The sequence below is a fragment of the Hemitrygon akajei genome, unplaced genomic scaffold, assembly GCF_048418815.1.
Source record: "Hemitrygon akajei unplaced genomic scaffold, sHemAka1.3 Scf000058, whole genome shotgun sequence".
Classification (NCBI taxonomy): domain Eukaryota; kingdom Metazoa; phylum Chordata; class Chondrichthyes; order Myliobatiformes; family Dasyatidae; genus Hemitrygon; species Hemitrygon akajei.
This window is the reverse complement of record NW_027331944.1, coordinates 3,683,156-3,709,559: the sequence shown is the minus strand read 5'-3', so window position 1 is coordinate 3,709,559 and position 26,404 is coordinate 3,683,156. Positions and strand designations below refer to the sequence as shown.

The window sequence follows — 26,404 nt, the reverse complement described above, 5'->3', positions numbered from 1 at the left end:
GGAAGGTGTCAATGTCCAGGGCCAAAGAAGGAGGGGGTTAATCCACCAGGCTGGGAGGGGGCAAGTAAACAGTCTGCACTATTAGTTCTCGGGGCTGAGAAGGAAGACGGAAGATTCCAGAATATAGAGTTTATATATGGTGAAGCCAGGTGGGTGGGAAAGGTAAGGGCTGGAGAAGGAATCTGATAGGACAGGAGACTGGACAGTCGGAGAAAGGGAAGGGGGGAACACAGGGAGAAAAGTAATAGGTGAGAAGAGGTAACAGGTAAGAGTAGCGAATAGCGGAAGGGCGTGGGTTGGGGGGTGAATTTGTTCACCGGAAGGAGAAATCGATATTCATGCCTTCAGGTTCGAGGCTACCCAGATGGAATATACGTTGCTGTTCCTTTACCCTGATGGCAGACTCATCTTGGCACAAGAGGAGGCCAAGGACTGACACATCGGAATGGGAATAGGAATTGGAATGAAATTGTTTGGCCACCGGGAAGTGCCGCTTGTGGCAGATGGTGCGGAGGTGCTCGATGACATGGTCCCACAATTCAGACCGGGCCGCACCAATGTAGAGGAGGCCGTACCGGGAGCACCAGACACAATAGAAACTGATACTCAGGTGAACTGTTACCTCACCTGGAAGGACTGTCTGAGGCCCTGAATGGAGGTGAGGGAGGAGGTGTATGGGCAGGTGTAGCACTCGGGCCGTTTGCAGGGATAATGAGGGAGGGAGATGAGTGGGGAGGGACGAATGGACCAGGGGATCGTGGAGAGAGCGATCCCTGCAGAAACCGGAAATGGGGGGTGGGGTGGAGATTGTGGAGGTTGCAGAGGAGAACGTGTTGGACGTGGAGACTGGTGGGGTGGTCGGTCAGGACAAGAGGAACTCTATCACTTTAAAGTGGCGAGAAGATGGATTGAGTGTGGATGTAGGGGAAATGGAGGAGATGCGGGTGAGGGCAGCATCAATAGCAGAGGGAGGGAAACCCCATTCTTTAAAGAAGGAGGACGCCTCTGATGTCCTGGAATGGAAAACCACGTCCTGGGAACAGATGCGGCGAAAACGAGGAAACTGAGAAAAGGGAATAGCATTGTTACATGAGGTAGGGTGGGAAGAGGTATTGTTGAGACAACTGTGGGAATCAGTAGGTTTAGAAAAGAACTCTGGTGACAGTTTGTCTCCAGAGATGGAGACAGAAAGATCGAGAATGGCGAGGGAGGTGTCAGAGATGAACCTAGTGAATTTACGGGCAGGGTGGAAGTTAGAGCTTGCTAACTTCCAAAGTTGATAAAATTGACAAGCTCAGCACGGGTGCATGAAGCAGCACCAATACAGTGCTCAATGTAGCGGAGGATGGTTTCAAACATGGATTGTTCTACGTAGCCAGCGAAGAGGCAGGCCTAGCTGGGACCGATACGAGTGCCCGTGGCTACGTCTCGAGTTTGGAGAAAGCAGGAGGAGGTGAAGGAAAAATTGTTCCCAGGGAGGACCAGTGCTGCCAGACTGAGGAGGGTGGTGGTGGAGGGGGATTACTTGGTTCTTTTGTCAAGAAGGAAACTGAGGCTTTTGAGGCCTTCTTGATGGGGTATAGAAGTGTTCAGGGACTGAACATCCATGGTGAAGGTGAAGTGGTCAGGGCCAGGGAATTGAAAGTTACACCTTTCACCTTTCACCCCGAACCCATCACCCCTAGTTGTAATCTCACCCAACCTCAGTGGAAATGTGTGTTTACATCTAAACGCCTCAATTTTGCACACAGTAGGAGTGGGATCTGTTTCCATTGGAGGCCCCAGTGAGCCTGAGCAACACCCCCTCCCCCGCTTGTCACTCTTTGCAAACTTTGATAATCTTCCTCACTGTCCACTACACTCCCAAACATGGTGTCATCTGCAAATTTTCTGATCTCGTAAACGACATTACCATGCAGATTATTGATATAGATAACCAACCATGGATCCAGCACCGATCCCTGGCACTCCACTCGTCACAGGCCTCCAGTCAGAGAGGCGACCATCCACTGTCACTCTCTGGCTTCTCCCACAAAGCCAATGTCTCATCCAATTTCCTCTCTAATGTTGAATGCTGAGCGATTGAACCTTATTGACCAACCTCCCATGCCGTACCTTGTCAAATGCCTTGCTAAGGTCCACGTAGACAACATCCACTGTCTTACCTTAATCAACTTTCGTGCTAAATTACTTGAAATACTCCATCTAATCTACCAAACACAGAGCCATGCTGACCATCCCGAATAAGTCCATGTCTATCCAAATACTCATGTACCTGGTCCCTTAGAATACTTTCCAATAAACTTCCCATCACTGATGGCGTGCTTACCTGCCTGTAATGTCCTTGTTACCATGGTGAAATTTCTCTTTGGATTCAGAGCTGGATTGCCCATTGAAGACTCGGTTGTTTTAGACATTCTAGCTGAAGGTCCGTGATTTCTGGTGTTCCACAGGGATCTCTACAAGGAAGGTATGATGTAGCTTAATTAAACTCTCGTTCGGTTGCATCTGGAGTTTTGTATACAGTTCTGGATTCCTCACCATTGGAAAGATGCCAAGGCTTTGGAGAGATTGACCAGGATGTTGCCTGGATTGGAGGGCATGTGCTGTTATAAGAGGCTGAGCAAAGTGGGGTTGTGTTCTCTGGAATGCAGAGGCAGAAGGGAGATATGTTAGAGGTTAATAAGATTTTGAGAGGCATTGAGTGAGTAGACGGAGAAACCTTTTCCCGAGGGTTGAAACGTTTAATAGCAGAGGACATGCATTTAAGGTGAGAAGGGGTCATTTCACAGGAGAGCAGAAGAGCAAGTTTTTTGTACAGAGAGTGATGGGTGTCTGGAATGTTCTGCCTGGGAAGCTAGTGGAGGCAGAAAGACTGGAGACTTTTAAGAGATGTTTAGATAGGCACTTGAATGTGAGGAAAATGGAAGATATGGACATTGTGTAGGCTGAAGGGATCAGCTAGGTTGGCATTTCATTACTAAGTTATTTGTTCTGGCATGACATTGTGGGGCCGAAAGGTCTGTTTTTGTGCTGTACTGTTCTATGATAATAAATCCCTGACACTGACACCAGGGAGGTGATGAACCTTGCTGGCAGCTACAGAATTACTCACTGTTCCTGTCACTGATGATTCCCCACAGATCCTGCTCACCTTGAACTTTGCCCTCCCAGAGACAACCTGGGTATAGGAAGGGAAAAGATGAAATATGAGGGCAGGCTAGCTAATAATATAAAGCCCGATACCAAAGGTTATTTTCAGTTAGATAAACTGTAAGAGGGTGGTGAGAGTTGATATTGGACCATTGGAAAATGATGCTGGTGAGATAGTAGTGGGGGACAAAGATTTGGCAGACAAAATTAATGGGTACTTTGCATCTGTCTTCACTGAGGGAGACACTAGCAGTGTGTCAGTGGTATGTGAGTGGCAGGGAGCAGGAGTAAGTGCCATTGCTATTCCAACGGGGAAGTGCGAGGCAAACTCAAACTGAATTGTTGGAACAAACTCTATGGGCCCGATGGCCTAATTCGACTTCTATATCTTATAATATAATATAATACGGCCATAGTGGGGTGTGTCAGGAATGGACAGGAGGAGGAGTATAGGAAACTGATATAGGACTTTGTGATATGGTGCAACTCAAACTACCTGCGTCTCAATATCACCAAGACCAAGGAGATGGTGGTGGACTTTAGGAGATCTAGGCCTCATATGGAGCCAGTGATCATTAATGGAGAATGTGTGGAGCAGGTTAAGACCTACAAGTATCTGGGAGTACAGTTAGACGAGAAGCTAGACTGGACTGCCAACACAGATGCCTTGTGCAGGAAGGCACAGAGTCGACTGCACTTCCTTAGAAGGTTGGCGTCATTCAATGTCTGCAGTGAGATGCTGAAGATGTTCTATAGGTCAGTTGTGGAGAGCGCCCTCTTCTTTGTGGTGGCGTGTTGGGGAGGAAGCATTAAGAAGAGGGACGCCTCACGTCTTAATAAGCTGGTAAGGAAGGCGGGCTCTGTCGTGGGCAAAGTACTGGAGAGTTTAACATCGGTAGCTGAGCGAAGGGCGCTGAGTAGGCTACGGTCAATTATGGAAAACCCTGAACATCCTCTACATAGCACCATCCAGAGACAGAGAAGCAGTTTCAGCGACAGGTTACTATCGATGCAATGCTCCTCAGACAGGATGAAGAGGTCAATACTCCCCAATGCCATTAGGCTTTACAATTCAACTGCCAGGACTTAAGAACTTTTTTTTAAAGCTATTATTAATGCTTTTTGAGTTAGTGATTTAGATGCATATCATATTATTACTGAGTTAAGTATTGTATGTAATTAGTTTTTGCTACAACAAGTGTATGGGACATTGGAAAAAAGGTTGAATTTCCCCATGGGGATGAATAAAGTATCTATCTATCTATCTATCTATCTATCTATCTATCTATCTATCTATCTATCTATCTATCTATCTATCTATCTATCTATCTATCTATCTAATCATATGGTAATCTACCACAGCCCTCTTCACTATGAGCAAGACTTCGTGCTTTTGTGTCATCTGTAGATGTACTGATCCTGTGACGAGAGACCTTGACGAAGGATGGTTCAGACCCAAATACTGGTGTATCTTACGTCAGGATCGAGACGCGGTCTGAAACTGGAACGAGAACTGAGCACAAAACAAAACGCTAGATGGCTCCTCTAGCCGAGCTTTCGATTGAGCACTGAGGCCCTATTCAGGTACTCTTTAAATACTAAGTTTTTGCTGCCAAAGCATGATTGCCAATTACCTGAACATTTAAAAGGCTGCGCCAGCCATCCATACTGTGGAGAGTTAGAGTCTAAACTCCGGAGGCTGGCGTGGTTGGGTGTGTCTCGGAACAGAACCAGTCTGTAGCACTCCACTAGTGACCGGCCTCCATTCAGAGAAACAAACCTCAACCAACACCCTCTGCTTCCCGTCTCTGTCAGTTTTGATTCTATAAGCTCAATGTAATAGTTCTCCCTGGAGAGATCTGATAGAAGTTTGTAAAATAATGACGGCAGAGATAGGGTAGATGGTCAAAGTTTCTCTCCTCGGGTAGAAATGTCAAATACCAGAGGGCAAAGATTTAAGACGAGAGTAGGAAATTTAATGGAACATTTTCGAGGCAAGTTCTTTGACAAAGAGAATGACAGTAACCTTGAACACACTACCAGGGAGGCGGTGGGAGTAAATACGACAGTAATGTTTAAGAAGCATTTAGACATTTTACATCCCCGTCCTTCCCCCGTGCATCCCTTTCTATAGCAAATGAAATAGCCGAATCCTCAATATTGAGCTACCAGTCCTGCTCGTGTCTCACCACAGTTCTGTGACGGGAGAAGGGAGATGGTGGAGGGAATTAGAAGGAGGAGAGACGTCGGTGGGAGGGAACTGGAGCTGGGATCGGAGGCACCGACATCTTCCGGTTGCCTTAGCAGAACCCATTGGGTGGGTTCAGAGGTTCTAGGAACAGAGGAGTATTGGGAGCCCATCAGCATGGAGCCCGGACCTCATCCCTCTGTAAACCCCTCCAGATGGTCTTCTGCCCTCTTTCCTCCCCACTGACGAAACCCCCTCGTCTCCAGTTCTCTCCTGTCCGTATCCCCAGAGCTCAGAATACCCTGAATCGCAACCCCATCCCAACACCCTCACATCTTCAGCCCTCACCCTCACAAATCCCAGTCCTCCTATGGACACCAGTGAGTAGATAGAACCCAACTACCTGAGTGTAACCCCTTTCACCTCCTCACTCCTCTCTCTCCCCGTCGCCCTCACCCTCATAAATCCCAGTTCTCCCAGGTACACTGGTGAGTAGAGAAACCCCAACTAGCTGGGTGCAACCCCTCTCACCCTCTCTCGCCTCCATGTACAGATTCCTTCTTCTCCAACCCTTTACCTTTCTCACCCACTTGGCTTCACCCATTATCTTCCAGATAGTATTCTTTCCCTTCCCACACCTTTTTTCTCTGGCGTGTTCCCCTTTCATTCCTAGTCCTAAAGAAGGGTCTTGACGCAAAACGTTGACTGTTTATCTATTTCCATAGCTGCTGCCTGGCCTGCTGTGTTCCACCATCATTTTGTGTGTGTTGCTCTGCATTTCCGGAATCTATGGAGTCTCTTGTGTTTACCTGCTTTAATATCATGTGAAAACTTTTACCAACCACGCCGTTTACATTCTTCAAATAATAAATAATGAAGAGCAAAGGTCACAGCGTCCATCCCTTGTGGCACACAACTGGTCATGGGCGTCCAGTCCGAGAAAAACACATTCAACCTTCACCCTTTGTGTCCTAGCATCGAAGCAATTATGCATCCACCATACCATCTATCCCTGGATCCCATTCGATCCACCCTCATAGATGAGCCTTGTATGTGGGACCTGCTCTGTCCGCACATCCTCTTGATAAAAAAAATCCAATAGTTTTTTTTTTCTTTCAGAAACGATTTCTCATGCGCTAAATATCTAATAAGATTTTTTTTCTTTCCAAATACGAGTAGATTCTATCCCTCAGATACCCCTCCGGTACAACATTGTAAAAATACAATTAAACACGTCATTAACCAGGGCATTACAAGACGAAGCAAGAATTTCTGCAAGGGTTTACTCGATTTCTTCCTTACTTTTCCACAGGGTACGAAGGTAAACTTGCCGTGGCCCTGGGTATTTTATTTACCTCAGGCTAACCAGTACCTCTCACGTGGTAACCGGTGAAAATTACCGACGACCCTTGGTGTTGGCACGGTACATAGCAGTTAGTGTAACGTTTCACAGCGCCAGCGACCCGGGTTCAATTCCGCTGTCTGTAAGTTTGTGCGTTCCCAACGTGGGTTTCCTCACGGACTCCCGGTTTCCTCCTACATCCCAGAGATATGCGGGTCAGTAGGGTAACTGGTCCCATTGGTGTAAATGGGCTGTGCGAGCTCATTGGCTGTGACTGTGCTGTATCTCTAAATAAATAAATAGAGATGGAAATGAAGCTGGCGTCACTACAGGTGGGAGATGCGATAAAAGTGAGATTGTGCGTCTCTTGAAGGTAGAATGTTAAGTGCTGTCAGCATTTTACCAGAACGTCAACTTAAAGTAATATGTCTTTAGGAGTCAATATTGCACTCAGGGGAAAAAAATAGCTACATCTCAGTTTGAGTGTACAGAAGGACCATATGCGTGGTTTATAACATCAATACCTGGATATAACAACACGTACCAGAGCAGCAGCGAGAATGCAAAACCAAGCTCTATATTTTCACCTGTAATGTCACACTCTGCCTCGGGGCGGCGCCGTTGTCACGGCGGTGCCGATGAAAATGATCTCACGGAATTGTGGGATGTAAAGAGCCACATTGGCTGATAAACGGGAGTGAAGGAAAAGTCCCCAAACGTCAGCGGTGTCCAGTGAGACCGTCATTAACTACAGTCACTGAACAAACACAGTCATTTAACCGTTTCCTATCCGGAACGTATGCAAAAATATCCGTTGAAGCAATTTAAAGTGTAAATTTCTCAAAGCTCCAGAAAGATGTTAGGTTATCACAGAGAGCTGGGACGCAGCTGTATTTGTCGCATGTAATGAAGGGGTCAGGCAGAACTTGTGGAAGGTAATAGAATGATTGAAAATACTGTAACTGGCCAAAAGGAGAAATAAATCAGCAAACATGCACAAATGGAATATATAAATCTGGCGGGAGCAAAGGATCTTGGGAATGGCAAGGGTGGAGCGCTGCGGGTGGAAGTGTGGAACAGGTGGCAGAGAAGGAATGCCAGGGGCATTTCTCTTCATATTGATGAATATCGGCCCTGACTTCCTGGTTCCGGCGATTGGTGGGACGGAAGCTCATGCTGTTAATGGCGCTTTGTTTCTGGCCGGATTGACGTCGACTGTGTTCAACAACGGCTCCTGATGCTCTTCACTGCTGTGACATATCTGTTTTCCCCCACAGGCACCTTGGATACAAAAACCGTGAACGCATCGCCAAGCTATGTGAATTTCCCGAGGAATGAACAGGTAAGGATGGTCATGATTTCAGCCATTGGTTTGCAAAGGGAAGGTGAGAACATAAGTAATGTGACCGGTAGAGTCCATTGGGCCATTCTGTTCTCATTGGGCATTTAATAAGATCCTGGATGATCGATCCCAGATCTCATGTTCAGTTAATTGATCAACAGCACATCATATTCCGCAAAGTAGACCCAAACCTGATGAGCTTATCCCACAGGTATTTTTGTTCAGTTCCCTCTTCTTCTGTTGTCTACTCTGGCCTCTTATCTCTTCTCCTCACTTGCCCATCAACTCCCGCTGGTGCCCCTCCGTCTTCCCTTTCTCCTGTGGCACACTCGCCTCTGTAATCGGATTACTTTTTCTTCAGCCTTTCCCCTTCCCACTCATCCGGCCTCACCTATCAGCTCCCAGCCTGTCCTCCTCCCCCTCCCCACCATTTTGTTCAGGCGTCTTCCTGCCCCCATCCCAGACTAGTGGAAGTGTCTCGGCACAAAATGTAAACGGATCAGTAAATTCTATTAATACAGCCCGACTCACTGAATTCCTCGAACATTTTGTGCGTGTTACTCTGAGCTTCCAGCACCTGCAGAATTTTCCACAGAATTCCCCAGAATCCGTAATTCCTGTACAATGCAAGATCATACCCTCTCTTTCATGAAAGAGTCTTTTATAATGTCCGGTCAATGTGAGTAACGGCGGAGGCTCCACAATCACACATAGAGTGAAGCCAGGGTTAGGTTTGTACATTTCTGTCTGTGATCAACACTGATCTCTGTGAGTGTTTAACAGAATTAGCATCTTTCGGTAAACAGCCTGAGGCCACGGGTCCACATCCCCAATCCGCCACGTACACGTTTCTAATTCAGATTTATCTCTCAAGGTGAGTGGTTCTGAATCCGCCTGGTGAACGTTCTGATCCAGGCGAATCTCTCAGCAGGAATGGTTTTGAAGGCGAATTCTTCCTCAAGTAAAATTCATCATGCTCCTGTGTGACTGAATATTGACGAATGATTGAGTGACATTCGGAAGCATTCCTGATGTCAGAGACATTATATGTATTGCACTCACACTGACACAGAAACACGCGGTGCATCGAACTGTGAACGATACCAATTAGATACAAGCAGCAACGAATGTGAACATTGATACCCTCGGGGCTTATCTGTGCAGAGTCAGAAAACAATTACTGTTCACTTGTTTAAAGTCACGATTAAAAAAAATCGCCTTTTTCTCTTCGCAGGGCGCAAATAACAATGTACAGGGTGAACACCACACTTACATGGTAAGAGGAATATTTGCGTCAATCTCTTTTTGAAGTAACTGTTTCCACTTCATTGAGTAAGAAACAGACCCTGAAGTGAGACATCCGATAGTCTGCACTGTCGAGCACAGCAGTAATGTGTCAGTGTCATGACCCGAAAGTGATTGCAGTCACTATAATAAGGGGAAGATTCATGGGAATCTGAAAGGGAAGAAGGTAGATCAGTCACCGGGACTAAATGGGCGAGATGATCTACACCTCAGGATTCCGAAATGGGCCGCTGAAAATGTAGTGAATGAATTAGCACTGATATTCAAAGTTTCACGTTGTTGTTGAGCTGTTCCGGGGGGACTGGAAAGTTTCAAATATCAGTCTGCTCTTCATGAAGAAAGGGTTCAAATGACAGGGTGGTGTTAGATTACACGATGAACGAAGAGGTTTCCGACACTTGGAGGCAGGAGACAAAGCGGGTCGCAGGCAGCAATGTTTGCCCCTGCGAAAATCTTGCCTGGCAATGCTGTTGGAATTCTTGGAGGAAATAACATGCGCAATCGGCAACAAAGAGTCCGAGGGTGCTGTGCGCCTGGACTTTCAGAAGGCCTTTAACAAGTTAACGCACATCGGGCCAATGAATGTAAGAGCGCGTGGTGTTACTTGGCGGAAAACAGAGGTTTCGCCGACTGGGAGGAATTGAAGAGTCGGATTGAATGGGATTTGTTTCCAATGGGCTGCCGATGAACAGTGCTATTCTGTGGGAGTCGGTGCTCGGCCGCCACTTTCCACGTTTGCAGTCAATAATCTTGACAACGAAGTGGCCAGGATTGGGGACGATACAAAGATAGTTGTTGGCAGTGCGCAGGACTCAGGAAGCAGCGGGTCAGCCGAAGGTGTTGGAACAATGAGGGGAACAGACAAACAAAGACAAATAAAATCTAGTATATGGAGGAATTTGTTCTTGCACTTTGACAGGAAGAGTGAAACGGTGGTCTATTTTCCAAAAGAGATCGAATTTATAAATCGGACGTGTAAATCGACTTTGGTGTTGTAGTGCAGGATCCCTGAAAGTTTATCTTTTATGTTGAATTAGTGGTAAGGAAGGAAGGAAATTGCAATGTTATGATTGATTTTGACAGGTACGGAGCACAAAAATGAAACGATGGGATACGCAGGATTTTAAAGTCATTTTAAATGCATAACTGGCATAGCGTATGTGGAAGGAGGGGAAACATATAGAGATTAAAGAGGGAGAGTTGCTTGCTGCCTTACAGCGAATAAAGATAGATAAATCCTCCGGGCCTGACATGTTACTTGAGGGAGACTAGTGTAGAAATTACAGGGGCCCTGGCAGAAATATTTAAAATGTCCTTAGCCTCGATCGCGTGTCGCAGGAGTGGAGGGTAGCTCATGTTGTTCCGTTGTTCAAAAAAGGCTCCAAAAGTAAACCAGGTAATTACAGGCCGGTAAGCCTGACATCAGTAGTAGGTAAATTATTGGAAGGTGTTCTGAGAGATCGGATATACAAGTATTTGGACTGCCAAGGGCTGATTAAGGATAGTCAGCATGGCTCTGCGCGTTGTAGATCATGTTTAACGAATCCCGTAGAGTTTCTCGAGGAGGTTACCAAGAAAGCAGATGAAGGAAAGCCTGTGGATGTTGTATACATGGACTCTAGTAAGGCCTTTGACAAGGTCCCACATGGGAGGCTAGTTCAGAAGGTTCAGATACGAGGCATCCATGGAGAGGTTGTAAACTGGATTCGAATTTGCTGTGTGGGAGAAGACAGAGAGTGGTAGTGGATGATTGCTTCTCAGAATGGAGGCCTGTGACTAGTGGTGTGTCTCAGGGATCGGTGCTGGGACCATTGTTGTTTGTTGTCTATATCAATGATCTAGATGATAGTGTGATAAATTGGATCAGCAAGTTTGCTGATGACACTAAGATTGGAGGCGTTGTGGACAGCGAGGAAGGCTTTCAAAGCTTGCAGAGGGATCTGGAGCAACTGGAAAAATGGGCCAGAAGATGGCAGATGGAATTTAATGTAGATATGTGTGAGGAGTTACATTTTGGAAGGAAAAATCAAAGTAGTGACACAGTAAATGGTAGGGCGCTGAAGAGAGCGGAGGAAAAAAGGGGTCTGGGAGTTCAGATACTTAATTCCCTGAAAGTGGCGTCTCAGGGTTGTAAAGAGGGCTTTTGGCATCCTGGCATTCATAAATCAAAGTATTGAGCATAGGAGTTAGGATGTTATGGGGAGGTTGGATAAGACATTGGTGAAGCCAAATTTGGAATATTGTGCGGGGTTCTGGTCACCTAACTATAGGAAGGATATCAGTAAGATTCAAAGAGTGCAGAGATTTACCAGGATGTTGCTGGGTCTTCAGGAGATGAGTTACAGGGAAAGATTGAACCGGTTAGGACTTCATTCCTTGGAGCATAGAAGAATGAGGGGAGATTTGATAGTTTACGAAATTCTGAGGGGTATAGGCAGAGTAAATCTGAATAAGCTCTTTCCACTTAGATTAGGACAGATAAATACGAAAGGACATGTCTTTAGAATGAAAGGGGGAAGGCTTTTGGGGGAACATTAGGGGGAACATCTTCACTCAGAGAGTGGTGGGTGTGTGGAACGAGCTGCCATCTGACGTGGTAAATGCGGGCTCACTCAAGTGTTAAGAATAAATGGACAGGTACATGGATTGGAGAGATCTGGAGGATTATGGACTGGGTGCAGGTCACTGGTACTAGCGGAATAAAGTTTCGGCACAGACTGGAAGGGCCGAATGACCTGTTTTCCGTGTTCTTTGGTTCTATGGTTCTTGTCAGACCCCATTCTGAGAATTTTAAAAAGTTTTGAAGCCCTCATCTGAGAAAGGACGGGATGACTTGGAGACGGTCCAGAGGAAATAAACGAGATTGATCTCAGGAGTGAGAGCGTAAACGGATGAAGAGCGTTTAATGACTCTGAGTCCTCTACCCACTGTCGTTTGGGAGAGTGACTTCTGTGACACATCCCTGTACAGAGTGGACGTGGAGAAAATATCTCTAATCGTAGGAGTGCCTCAGGCCAAAGAGCACAGCTTGAGAGTATAGTGAACTCCCTTTGGAACGGGGAGATAAGGAGGCATATCATTAGTCAGAGCGTGGCTTATCTGTGCTATTTATTGTGGAGGCCAAAGTCCTGAGTAATGAATCGTTGATAGCGCCGAATGTTACACAGTGAAGGCGGGTGAATGGGGATGAGGGTGAAAGTAAATCAGTCATGATGGAATGGCGGAGCGGGATCCATGTCGGGATTGCCTAAATCTTCTCCTGACTCTTATGGACGTCTGGTGCCTCCTGCAATATCTAATAACTGTGTGTCTCTGTAAATTCTCTTTCCATCATGGCCCGGCTGTTCCGCGGTTTAATTCAGGGCCAGTTTGTTAAATACGGGCAGGCCCTTTCCAATATTCTTCCGGATCCCTTCTACCACGTCCAGATTTTGACAACATATTCTTTTGCTAATCATGATGATTTCCTCACGTTTACAGACACTTAATCTGGGCGATCGATCTGCTTACAGTGATCTGAAGAGGTAGGTGAACAGAATATTGGGCTGTCGATGTAAACTGTTACCTGCAAAAGAAACATATCCATTACGTTCAAGACTATGAGTCGTGGAGGGTCATGATTGTTCACGTGTACACGTCACATTTTGATGACGTAACAGTGCAGGGCGAGAGTCAGGCGGCGATGAGAAGCGATATATTCATAACCAAAAGAACAGTTTTCGTGCGGCGAGGGGTGATATGAAACATGTAAATTGTATGAAAAGTTGCTTTGTCACGATGATTGACACGGACTGAGAAAACACCACTCGTATTTCTCCTCCCCAACAGTAGCTCCCTCGGGTTGCCTGCGTAGTCAACATGGACTGTGTACTGTCTCCGCAGGTGACGTCACTGGTGATGGTCGGAACGTGGACGGACACATCAGAAAGACAACCGTCGAGGATGTTCACTGAAAGCATCTCTGACTATTTCTTTGCCATTTTTATCCATGTCTCCGTTAGATGTCCTCTGCGCGTCACAGTTTGACGACGGAGACATCCCTGAATATTTTGACTCATTTGTTTCCTAGTTCTCTCACCTCAGTCCGGACTTCTACATCCCAGACTTGGCATCGTCACTCTGCCACAAGCATCTGTCCTCTCAACATCGTGGTGCGATGTAATCTCTATAAACTCTCAAACAACATCATCGACATGTGTTTCCAGGAGCTTCCCATGAGCAAAGAGTAGGTTTCTGTTGCAGGGCGTGGCTGCGGACGAACGCCGGTGCCGGACACAGGCGCGGAGACGGAGTCGGGAGGCGTTAGCACCGGAGCGAGCGTGGAGTGGGTATCCAGTAGAGTCTTTCCGCGGAGACAATGATGACGTAGATCAGCCGGGAGACGAGCACGGGCGGGAGAAGTGCTATTCCCGCAATATGGAAATACATATTCGGCGTTAGCGTTTGGTAAATAAATAGAAAATCAACCTTGTTTATTTGTTCTTCATTTTCAATCAATGAGTACTGTAGAGAAAAATAAGCATTGTTGTAAACAATACACAAAGAATTATCAAATCCTGGCTTAGACCATTCACGTGAGGAGAACATTTATATCCCGATGACGTGCTTCAGGCGTCTGAAATATTTGCAAAATGTCAGAATCGATAGGTGATTGAAAATGAAAACACGGGGATGTCTCGTGGGATTGCAGAAGGCGAATTCTTTGACTGTGGAGCATGCTCCTCTTCAATTCAGTTATTCGGATTAATGCTAAGCGACTGGTGCATCGACGTGTACAGTGGGCTTTGATAAAATCACCCCTGCTCCGATTGCTTCTCCGTTCGTTCTCTATTCATGTCATAAGGTGGGCGCTGGGAGCGGAGCCAAATGCAAGACACAGACACTGAAGTACTAGGAACTGAACTGGACTGGAGTTGGGGACGGGACAGGACACAGAGTAGGAATTGAGACAGGAACACAGATTTTGGCTGGGAAAGCGGGACCAGGATAAGGAACTGGGAACCAGGAGCCTGGGGTTGGACTCCGAGACAGAGACTGGACAAGGAGCCAGAATCTTGGTCTTGACTCGAACTCGGACCCCGGAACTAGGCGAGGACTGACATGGCTACAGGACTGGATATGACTTGGGTCCGTCGAGGCTTGGCTACTGGACTAGGCGAGGCTTGGGGTATTTGAGACTTGGCTGCAGGACTAGACATGGAACTCCTGCACAGGGCAATGCACATGGACAGGGCAAGAACCCGAAGCTTTGACTCGATCTTGGGATACCCGACCACAGAGCCTTGGTCCTGAGAGACCAGGAACACGGAGCCTTGGTCTAGAGAGACCAGGAACACAGAGCCTTGGTCTAGAGAGACCAGGAACACTGGGCCTTGGTCTAGAGAGACCTGGAACACAGAGCCTTGGTCTGGAGAGACCAGGAACACGGAGCCTTGGTCTAGAGAGACCAGGAACACTGAGCCTTGGTCTAGAGAGACCAGGAACACAGAGCCTTGGTCTAGAGAGACCAGGAACACGGAGCCTTGGTCTAGAGAGACCAGGAACACTGGGCCTTGGTCTAGAGAGACCAGGAACACTGAGCCTTGGTCTAGAGAGACCAGGAACACAGAGCCTTGGTCTGGAGAGACCAGGAACACGGAGCCTTGGTCTAGAGAGACCTGGAACACGGAGCCTTGGTCTAGAGAGACCAGGAACACGGAACCTTGGTCTAGAGAGACCAAGAACACGGGGCCTTGGTCCTGAGAGACCAGGAACACGGAGCCTTGGTTTAGAGAGACCAGGAACACAGGGCCTTGGTCTAGAGAAACCAGGAACACAGAGCCTTGGTCTAGAGAGACCAGGAACACAGAGCCTTGGTCCTGAGAGACCAGGAACACGGAGCCTTGGTCTAGAGAGACCAGGAACACAGAGCCTTGGTCTAGAGAGACCAGGAACACTGGGCCTTGGTCTAGAGAGACCTGGAACACAGAGCCTTGGTCTGGAGAGACCAGGAACACGGAGCCTTGGTCTAGAGAGACCAGGAACACTGAGCCTTGGTCTAGAGAGACCAGGAACACAGAGCCTTGGTCTAGAGAGACCAGGAACATGGAGCCTTGGTCTAGAGAGACCAGGAACACTGGGCCTTGGTCTAGAGAGACCAGGAACACTGAGCCTTGGTCTAGAGAGACCAGGAACACAGAGCCTTGGTCTGGAGAGACCAGGAACACGGAGCCTTGGTCTAGAGAGACCTGGAACACGGAGCCTTGGTCTAGAGAGACCAGGAACACGGAACCTTGGTCTAGAGAGACCAAGAACACGGGGCCTTGGTCCTGAGAGACCAGGAACACGGAGCCTTGGTTTAGAGAGACCAGGAACACAGGGCCTTGGTCTAGAGAAACCAGGAACACAGAGCCTTGGTCTAGAGAGACCAGGAACACGGAACCTTGGTCTAGAGAGACCAGGAACACAGAGCCTTGGTCTAGAGAGACCAGGAACACAGAGCCTTGGTCTAGAGAGACCAGGAACACGGAACCTTGGTCTAGGGAGACCAGGAACATGGAACCTTGGTCTAGGGAGACCAGGAACACGGAACCTTGGTCTAGAGAGACCAGGAACACTGAGCCTTGGTCTAGGGAGACCAGGAACACTGAGCCTTGGTCTAGAGAGACCAGGAACACTGAGCCTTGGTCTAGAGAGACCAGGAACACGGAACCTTGGTCTAGGGAGACCAGGAACACGGAACCTTGGTCTAGAGAGACCAGGAACACGGAACCTTGGTCTAGAGAGACCAGGAACACTGAGCCTTGGTCTAGAGAGACCAGGAACACTGAGCCTTGGTCTTGATAGAGACTGGAACACAGGGATATGGAACACAGACTTGGGCTAGGACTTTGGATAGGAAAGCGGGACCAGGACAAGGAACTGGGAACTAGGAGCCTGGGCTTGGACTCCGTGCCAGAGACTGGACAAGGACCTAGAACCTGGGTCTTGACTCTGGTTCGGACCCCGGAATTAGGCGAGGAAATGACATGGCTACAGGACTGGATGTGGCTTGGGTCCTTTGAGGCTTGGCTGCAGGACCAGACATGGAACTCCTGCACAGGACGATGCACACGGACAGGGCAAGAACCTGAAGCCTTGAGTCGATCTGGGGACACCTGAACACAGAGCCTGGGTCTTGAGAGAGCAAGAACACGGAGCCTTAGTCCAGAGAGAACAGGAAACGAGAGCCTTGGTCCAGAGAGAACAGGAACACAGAGCCGGGACCCCTCCTTAGGAACAGGACTTGAGGCCTGGGCTCTACACAGAGTCAGGACTCCTCCGTGGGAGCCGGACGTAGGGCCGGGACTCGTAGACAGAACACAGAATGACTGTTCCCGACACAAGGCAGCGGCTAGGCTCTGGATCTAGCGAAGGATTGGACATAGAGACGGTTCCCAGCACAAGGCAGTGGCAACGGCCGGACCTACCTCGGAAAGACCTGGACACAGAGACAGTTGGAAACAATGATAGACAGTTCCTTATCGAGACAGAGCAAGGCTCCGGTCTTGCTCCGGCGGCAGAACTTGACAGCGATACAGGCGAGGACGCAGGCGAGGCTTCTGGCAAAGGCTTCAGGCAAGGCTTCAGGAGGAAGGTGAAGAGAAGGGAAGCGAACAGTCCAGCAAATGAAGCTGAATCCAGGAGCTATTTATGTAGCCGGACCAAAATGCGAATCGGGTGCCTCAATCAGAGCACCCAGCAGAACAAGGGAAAACCCGAAAACCTGGAATAAGGAGTAATGGACCGGACCGTGAGCCGGAATGCGGATTTAACGGACCGGACCATGACTATTCATGCAACCTGATCAATTGAGGATGTGCTGCATTGACCATTAGACAAAGGAGCAGAAGACGGCCATTCTTCCCATAGAGTCTGCTCCGCCAATTCATCATGTGCTGATCCATTCTCCCATTTAGTCCCACTCCCCCTCCTTCTCACCATAACCTTTGATGCCCTGGCTGCTCAGATACCTATCAATCTCTGCCTTAAATGCACCCAATGACTTGGCCTCCACTGCCGCCCGTGGCATCAAATTCCATAGATTCACCACCCTCTGGCTAAAAAAAAATCGCATCCCTGTTCTGAATGTGCGCGCGGCAATCCTCAAGTCATATCCTTTCATACGATACTCCCCCACCATGGGAAACAACTTTGCCACACCCACTCTGTCCATGCCTTTCAACATTAGAAATGTTTCTATGAGGTCCCCCCTCATTCTTCAAAACTCCAAGGAATACAGTCCAAACCCGCTCATTCCCGGAATCATTCTAGTGAATCGTCTCTGAACCCTCTCCAACGTCAGCACATCCTTTCTCAAGTAAGGAGCCCAAAACTGCACACAGTACTTCAAGTGAGGTCTTACCAGTGCCTTATAGAGCCTCGACATCGCATCCCTGCTCCTATACGCTATTCCTCTAGAAATGAATGCCAACATTGCATTCACCTTTTTCACCACCGACTCAACCTGGAGGTTAAAATTAAGGGTGTCCAGGAGAAGGACTTCCAAGTCCCTTTGCATCTGAGAACTTTGAATTCTCTCCCCATTTCAATAATATTCTGCCCTTTTCTTTCTTCTACCAAAGTGCATGATGGTACACTTTCCGACATTGTAATTCATTTGCCTCTTCTTTGCCCATTCCCCCAATCTATCCAAGTCTGTCTGCAGGCTCTCTGTTTCCTCAGCACTACCGACCCCTCCCCCTATCTTTGTATCATCAGCAAACTTAGCCACAAACCCATCTATTCCATAAATCAAATAGTTGATATACAACGTAAAAATAAGCGGGCCCAACACGGACCCCTGTGGAACACCACTGGTAACCGGCAGCCAACCAGAATGGGATCCCTTTATTCCCACTCTCTGTTACCTGCCAATCACCCAAAGCTCTATCCATGTAGGTAACTTTCAGGGGCTCTTATCTTGTTCAGCAGCCTCATGTGCTACACCTTGTCAAAGGCCTTCTGAAAATCCCAATACACGACATCCACTGCATCTCCCTTGTCCAGCTTACTTGTAACTTCCTCAAAAATTTGCAATAGGTTTGTCAGGCAGGATTTTTCTTTAAGGAAACCATGCTGAGTTCTGCCTATCTTGTCATATGCCTCCAGGTACTCCGTAACCTCATCCTTGACAATCGACTCCAACAACTTCCCAACCACCGATGTCAAGCTAACAGGTCTATAATTTCCTTTTCGCTTCCTTGCCCCCTTCTTAAATAGTGGAGTGACATTTGCAATCTTCCAGTCCTCTAGAACCAGGCCAGAATCTATCGACTTTTGAAAGATCATTGCTAATGCCTCCGCAATCTCCACAGCTACTTCCTTCAGAACAGGGGGGGGGGGGTGCATTCCATCTGGTCCGAGAGATTTATCTACCCTTAGACAATTCAGCTTCCTGAGTACTTTCTCTGTCGTAATTGTGACTACGCACATTTCTCTTCCCTGACACCCTTGAATGTCCGGCATATTTCTGATGTCTTCCTTAGTGAAGAGAATTAAAATTTCTCCAGCATAATTTTCTATCGGTCCTATATCTACTCTCACCTGTCTTTTACTGTTTATATACTTGAAAAAAAAAAGCTTTTAGTATCCTATTTGATATTATTTGCCAGTTTCCTTTCATAGTTCATCTTTTCCCTCTGAATGACCTTCTTAGTTTCCTTTTGTAAGCTTTTAAACCTTCCCAATCCTCTGTCTTCCCACTAATTTTTGCTTCCTCTTATGCCCTTTGCTTTGCTTTTACTTTGGCTTTGACTTATATAACCACATAACCATATAACCATATAACAATCACAGCACGGAAACAGGCCATTCCGGCCCTCCTAGTCCGTGCCGAACTCTTACTCTCACCTAGTCCCACCTACCCGCACTCAGCCCATAACCCTCCACTCCTTTCCTGTCCATATACTTATCCAATTTTACCTTAAATAACACAACTGAACTGGCCTCTACTACTTCTACAGGAAGCTCATTCCACACAGCTATCACTCTCTGAGTAAAGAAATACCCCCTCGTGTTTCCCTTAAACTTTTGCCCCCTAACTCTCAAATCATGCCCTCTCGTTTGAATCTCCCCTACTCTCAATGGAAACAGCCTATTCACGTCAACTCTATCTATCTCTCTCAAAATTTTAAATACCTCGATCAAATCCCCCCTCAACCTTCTACGCTCCAATGAATAGAGACCTAACTTGTTCAACCTTTCTCTGTAACTTAAGTGCTGAAACCCAGGTAACATCCTAGTAAATCGTCTCTGCACTCTCTCTAATTTATTGATACCTTTCCTATAATTCGGTGACCAGAACTGTACACAATGTACTTCTCTTGTCAGCCACAGTTGGCATCCTTTTTCCATTTGAAAATTTCTTCTTCTCTGGAATATATCTGTCTTGCACCTTCCTCACTTCTCACATAAACTCCAGCCACTGCTGCTCTGCCGTCCTTCCCGCTAGTCTGTTTGAAATGACAAAACATCACCGAGGATCTCACGTGGTCTGTACACACCAGCTGCACACAACAGTGTCTCTTTCACCTCAGACGGTTGATGAAGTTTGGTATGGGCCCACAAATCTTACGAACTCTCAACAGGGGCACAATTGAGAGCATCCTGAGTGGCTGCATCACTGCCTGGTATGTGAACTGTACTTCCCTCAATCACAGGACTCTGCAGAGAGTGATGCGGACAGCCTAGTGCATCTGCAGATGTGAGCATCCCTCTAGGTCATGTTGGTTACTTGGACAGGTGTGTAAAAAGGGTCCGAAGGATCATTGGCGACCCGAGTCACACCAACCACAACCTGTTCAGGCTGCTACCATCCGGGACACCGTACCGCAGCATAAAAGCCAGGACCAATAGGCTCCGGGACAGCTTCTTCCACCAGGCCATCAGACTGATTAATTCGTGCTGACACAACTGTATTTGTATGTTAGATTGACTGTCGTAATACGTGGTTTATGTAGTTCAGTGTAGTTTTTGTATTGTTCATGTCGCACCCTTGTCCTGAAAAACGATGTCTCGTGTTTACTGTGTACTCTACCAGCAGTTATGTTCGAAATGACAATAAAAATTGACTTGACTTGACTTGATAATATTTATTATAAATTACACATTGCATATTTAGACGGCGACAAAACGCAAGATGTTTTGCTCCTCGTGTATACGAAGGAAGTAATAAGGCCAAGTCAATTCAGTTCAGTTCAAATCAATGGTATTCTATTACAGCTCGAGTCGATCCGGAGTTCGGAGATCAACTCCGGTGTCGTCTGTAACATGTCCTTAGATCTCCCTCATGGTATGTGTGTGTTACATGCCTCAGATATGTCTCTGCTAATTGCCTGCGCCACTGTCATGTTATTATTCCGTGGTCGATGGACACCTCCCACCAGTGATATTTTCACATTACTGTTCCTAATCTCTACGCAGAATGATTCAACCTTCTGCTCCTTAGATCTTACATCATATCTCACTATCGCCATGATATATTTAATTAAGAGCCCTGTCCCATCTCCCTTACCTTCTTGCCTATCCTTCCTTATCACCTGATATCCTTTGAAATTTAATTCGGAATCCTCTTCACCCTACAACCACGTTTCTGTAATGGCCTCTAAATTATACCCCCTGTCCTTAATTTGTGCCGCACGTTCACTGACCCCGCTTCGAATAAGACGGGCATTCGGTTAAAATGTCCTCACACTCATTGCACTTTTGAAATCTTATGAACTTTTATCTCTTTCGCTCTTGACTTGTCTTCACTACACTCTTACGTTTCTCTGATCTTATCTTTTGCGTTCGCTATATCTGTGTCCAGACTTTTCTCTTTTGCTGGATTCCAAGTGGAGCCCGTTCCATTTGGACATCTCCCTCCTTCCCAATACTGGTGCCGGTTTCCCCAGGGATTCAAACCCACTTCTTCCACATCAACCCTTGAGCCACCCGTTTAACTCTCCAGTCTTCTTGGCCCTCTGCCGATTAGCACGTGGCCCTGGTAGCAATCCAGACATTACCACCTTTGTGTTTCTGTTTCTTTAATGTCGTCCCTAGCTGCCCAAATTCACTCAGTAGAACCTCCTTCCTCGTTCTACGTGTTTCGGGAATACCCACATGGACCAGGCCATTCTGAATCTTTTCCCTCCTACTGCAAATTCCTTTGCTGGACGGAAAAGGTGTCCCGCCCCCGGGCACCAGGCAGGCAGCACAGCTTCCGCGACAGGGATCTCTTTCTATTCCTCTTACTACCTTATCCCCAATTACCACTGCCTTTCTATTCTCTCCCGTCCTGAATGGCACCTGATCTACGGGGCCACAGTCAGGTTGCTCATGCTGTCAATAGGCCCCACTCTCATCCACACAGGGAAAAAGTATCTCAGGCCTGTTGGACAAGCTCAAGGGCTGAGGCTCCTCCAGCACTGTCCCGTGGGTCCCACTTCCCGCCTCACTCGCAGTCACAACCTCTTCTCCCTGAGCACAGACCTAATGTGAGGCAGCTCATCTAATGGGCGTGACTACCACCTGAAGCAGAGAATCCAGGTAACTCTCCCCCTCCTCCCCGATGTGCCGCGGTGTTTGACATCAACCCTGAGCCCGAGTTCCTCGAGCAGCCAACACTTAGCAGACGTGGTCACCAGGAACCACACCGGGGTCCGCCAGCTCCCACATCATGCAGTCACACCAGATCAGCGATCGTGCCCATCCCTTCTTTATGTAATTCGCTGTAATTCAGCGACTTTTTAATTCAACCACCGGCTACTTACCTGTGCCTCCTCGCCGAAGGTCTTCAGCCAAAGCCTCAAGTTCCCACTCCTACAATGTTTCACTCATACAACGGCCGCTCCACGTGTCCCTACTTTACCCTCATTCTCTCCTGCTCATGAATCGCGATTCGATTAGTCAGTCGCAAATAGGCCGAGTGTCGTTTTTTTTCGCCGCAAATTCGCTCATATATTCGCGCAGATATATATGCACACACACACATACATATATATATACACACACTAACACTCATGTAGGAGAGGATCACTATCACTAATACTCACCCTAATTCTCCCTCGGTCTCTCTCTCTCTCTCTGTCTCATTCTTTCTCTGTCTCTCTCAATCTATCGATCTTACCCTATTTATCGATCGATCTATCTAAATTGCTTACACAGTCTCCAATCTGTGCTGGACGATCCCGTATTTTGACGACATTGAAGTTTCTCAACTCTAAACTTGTTCTCTTAACTCTCTGCACTGGCATCTCCCAAGGCGAGAAATTTTATTGCCGGCCAACTAATTGTGAAGAGTTCTGGCCATTACCTTTACGGCGATGCTCTCTGTCCGGTTATTTTTCCTGCAAGTACATGTTTTTCCATTCAGTAGATTTTAAACCAATAAAACACGCAGGTTAAAGTCCTTTGCGAGAACCATCACAGAACCGCATGACGTCAGCCATTAAACTACAAGGTCACACAACATAGAGGTGGGGCAGTCGGCTCATATTGTCCATGCCGGTTGTAACATTACTGTCTCGTGAATCCTAATTTCCAGGCCGAATTCCATAACCTTCTTGGAACTGGTATTCCATGTGTTCATCCAACCATTCGCTTTATACTGGCTAATTTCGATGTGCTTCAAATACACTTCCTCCTCAGTCAGTACTTGTGACAGAAAAATGAATTCAAATGAAACAACTTGCAAAACTTTGATAAAGCGCGGAATAAAAAAAACATTGCTGGAGATTTATACCCCTTTGTGCTGATTTGTGAAACAATTCATTTCCCTTGTTTCGAATATGGCAATATCCCGTATTTTGACGACATTGAAGTTCTCAACTCTAAACTTGATCTCTCAACTCTCTGCATCGCCATCTCCCAAGGCGTGAAATTGTATTGTAGGCAAACTGACCGTGAAGAATTCTGGTCATAACTTTTTCTGTGATACTCCGAGTCTGATTATTTTCTCCTGTACCTAAATACGTTTCCCTGCAAGGAGATTTACAACCAATAAAACACGCAGGTTAAAGTCCTTTGAGATGACAAGTGCAAAACCGCATCATCAGCCTTTAAACTACAGGGCCACAAAACACAGAGGTGGGCATTCGGCTCATCTTGTCCATGCCGGTTGTAACTTTACTGTCTCTATCTGTCTGAATCCGAATTCCCAGGTGGAGTTCCACAACCTACCTGCACCTGATATTTGATATATTCATCTAACCATTCGCTTTATACTGGCAAATTCGGGTGTCATCATATACACCTCCACCTCTATCAGTACTTCTGGCTGAAAAATCAATCTCCCATCTCCTTTCCACACGCCCTTCTTCTCCTTCCGTGAATCGCATCGTGCCTGGTTACAGATTAACCTGTCTGTTTATTTCTCAGGCGATAAGATAAAAATAAACATGCGGAACTTTGCTGAAGTAGACCAGTTTACAATTTCACTGCTGGACTTTGCTTACTGGGGGAGTTTATTGCTTTGAATTTTGAATGGCATCCTGTGAGCATTAGAAACACCTGAAGTTAATATTTAATTCTGAACAGAGGTCAAACTACACAGACAAGCTGACAATGAGATTTCAGGCAGAGAAAGATGACTTTGTTGGATTTTTAACTTCCATGATAACTTTCACCTCGTTGCTGTTATTCGTTCATGAAATATGTACAACGAGGCAAGCAGTCGACATTCGGCCCTTCTACCCAGTTTAGCCTTATAGGAAGATGTTTACTGATTGGTCAGCGGCATCTGCTCTATTTTCCGGCCTGTTCAATGCGACAATTGAACAACAACACCAGTATAACATGTAAAGGTTAGAGCGCAGGTTTAATGGAAGTATGCAGAATTATCAGCGATTTCGAGAGGTTAAATGCGAGTAGGCCTTTTTGGTGAGACTACAATAGAAGATGGGTTCAGGTTAAAAGCTGAAATTTAAAAGGAACAACCATTTTCTGCCAAATATAAACTAACCCTGCTGCCTAAAACCTTAAACACGGTGGATGCATTGTTTTGTGATGACACGTCTGTCGTCGCCATGAGGTGACCATCGAAGCCATCAGGGTGGAGTATCGGGTGATAATGCCTTTCGGTAAGCAGCAGAAATCAGTTGATGATCCCAAAGATGGACAACCCCAACAAGCTTTATTTGTTGGGTAAGCTGTTTCTTTCCGCTGGCCCGTAAGCTGAGATATATTTGGGCTCATTCACACCAGGGTTTCAGGAAATATGCAATGAAATTAGGCATTACTGGGGCAGAATTCCACCGGTTAATCAATCGGTCATGAGTCTGCAATCACCTGTTGCAATTAGACCGCAATAAGATCATAAGACCATGAGATATAGGAGCAGAAGTAGACCATTCGGCCCATCAAGTCCGTTCCACCATTCAATCATGGGCTGATCCAATTATTCCAGTCATCCCCACTCCCCTGCCTTCTCCTCATACCCTTTGATGCCCTGGCAAATCATGAACCTATCTATCTCTGGCTTAAATGCACCCAATGACTTGGCCTCCACAGCCACTCGTGGCAACAAATTCCACAGATTTACCACCCTCTGACTGAAGTAATTTCTCCGCATCTCAGTTCTAGTTGGACGTCCTTCAATCCTGAAGTCGTGCCGTCTTGTCCTAGTCTCCCCTACCATGGGAAATAACTTTGCCATAACTAATCTGTTCAGGTTTTTTAACATTCGGAATATTTCTATGAGATCTCTCCTCATTCTCCTGAACTCCAGGGAATACAGCCCAAGAGCTGCCAGACATTCCTCATACGGTAACCCTTTCATTCCTGAAATCATTCTTGGTAATGTTCTCTGAACCCTCTCCAATGTCAGTATATCCTTTCTGAAATAAGGAGCCCAAAAATGCACACAATACTCCATGTGGTCTCATGAGGACCTTATAGAGCCTCAACATCACATCACTGCTCTCATATTCTATACCGCTAGAAATGAATGCCAACATTGCATTCGCCTTCTTCACCACCGGCTCAACCTGGAGGATAACTTTTCGGGGATCCTGCACAAGGACCCCCAAGTCCCTTTGCATCTCTGCATTTTGAATTCTCTCCCCATCTAAATAATGGTCTCCCCGTTTATTTCTTCCACCAAACTTCGTGAACATACACTTTCCAACATTGTATTTCTTTTACCACTTCTTTGCCCGTTCCCCTAAACTATCTGAATCTCTCTGCAGGCTCTCTGTTTCCTCAACACTACCCGCTCCTCCACCAATCTTTGTATTGTTACATACCCCGTAACTGGGTGTCTGACCAGCAGAGAACGAAGAATCCGTTGGAGTCTGGTGGTACTATATTCAAAAGTGTTTATTAGTAAAATAAGCAAAACAAAACCAATAATGCAAATATACAGATAACACAGGTTAGCAATACTAAACCTAAAAGTGTGGGAATAATAATAATCAGTAATAAACAAGCTCTATCGATGTCTAGGGGTAAATTAATTGGCATAGAAAAGTATAAAGTTCATCTCAGTTCATGCGTGCTGAGGTAGATATGGTTGTTGTGTTGTAATCGTTGGAGAGAGAGAGAGAGAGAGAGAGAGAGAGAGAGAGAGAGAGAGAGAGAGAGCGAGAGAGAGAGAGAGAGAGAGAGAGAGAGAGAGAGAGAGAGAGAGAGAGAGAGAGAGAGAGAGAGAGAGAGAGAGAGAGAGCGAGCGAGCGAGATGTAACAACAACTGCTGCGGCAGGCAAACCTTTTACTCCTTTCTTAATCCGTCGTGTCGTTGTGGCCATTCAGTTATAACCCCTCTGTCATTCAGCTAGACCGTTCTTCTGTGGTGGACTCGTCACTCTGGCATGAGTGGACACACACACACACAAGTCCCCACCGGCCCTGTTGTAACACTGTGAGTTTAACTGACAGATCTCCTGGTTCGGTCTCCGATGCCCCCACCTTTCCTTGTGGGTTCCAACACTCAATCAGTGTCCACTGGCGTGTCTCCTGTTGTGTCTGAGGCGTGTCTCTCCAGACCTGTCTTTTATCCCTACTAACGGGGTCTCAGCTATCAATCAATTTTGAATGACTGTGTCCATCAAACCAGCCCACTCCTGCAGTCCACCGAGGA

General features: G+C 46.8%; 1 protein-coding gene and 1 long non-coding RNA gene across 2 annotated transcripts in view; one reads left to right on the top strand and one right to left on the bottom strand.

Moving 5' to 3' along the window:
• The window catches only part of LOC140721622 (NACHT, LRR and PYD domains-containing protein 3-like), a 1,017,925-nt gene that overhangs the window by 776,242 nt on the left and 215,279 nt on the right, over positions 1-26,404 (bottom strand). The window lies entirely within an intron of this gene.
• LOC140721636 (uncharacterized) lies at positions 7,965-13,714 on the top strand. The gene is made up of 4 exons (XR_012097418.1): positions 7,965-8,025; positions 9,260-9,301; positions 12,811-12,854; positions 13,213-13,714. It is a non-coding gene; the product is annotated as an uncharacterized lncRNA (long non-coding RNA).